Source organism: Hermetia illucens, chromosome 7 (genome assembly GCF_905115235.1).
Source record: "Hermetia illucens chromosome 7, iHerIll2.2.curated.20191125, whole genome shotgun sequence".
Classification (NCBI taxonomy): Eukaryota; Metazoa; Arthropoda; class Insecta; order Diptera; family Stratiomyidae; genus Hermetia; species Hermetia illucens.
The window spans coordinates 3,603,613-3,604,216 of record NC_051855.1 but is presented as its reverse complement, the minus strand read 5'-3'; positions in this window follow the sequence as shown (position 1 = coordinate 3,604,216).

Sequence of the window (604 nt, the reverse complement as noted above, 5' to 3'; positions counted from 1 at the left end):
TATTCAGTAACTATAATATATGAATATATGGTTCCGCATCCTAGCATCCCTATTCTATATGCTAAAACTGAAGAGTGCAAGTCCCTATTTATATATTCTGCTTTATTAGTCATGCGTAGATCCTGCTTATGATTGAATTCATGTTTACAAGTCGTGACTAAAAGCGCCTATGTGACTAAGTACATGTGTTCTTACTTGAAACATTATCCTATTTGGGATACATTTTATGGATGGTTGTTAACTGACTTATTTTTACAGCCCGTGAATAAAGTGCCTACGTGACTTATTGATATTTGGGAATAGTTTATAGAGGGTGGTTAGTTCGAGCGCCAAACGACACTCAGCTCATGACGACCTAAATGTCCCCGAACCTCGCGAACGTCTAAGGAATTTCCGCTAGTGAATCCGACTCGCAATGCGTCAGGCTGAAAAGTTCGGAAAATTGAACTTTTCCCATACAAGATGGATGACAGTTAGTTAACAGTTCACGTAATTTGCAAGTTACTTTTGAATGTAATTTATTTGAATGAATTCGTTTTTGAACTTCAGAAGGCTTAATTTTAATTGCAAGTAGTGATTATAGATGTCCCTTGCATTAATTTCT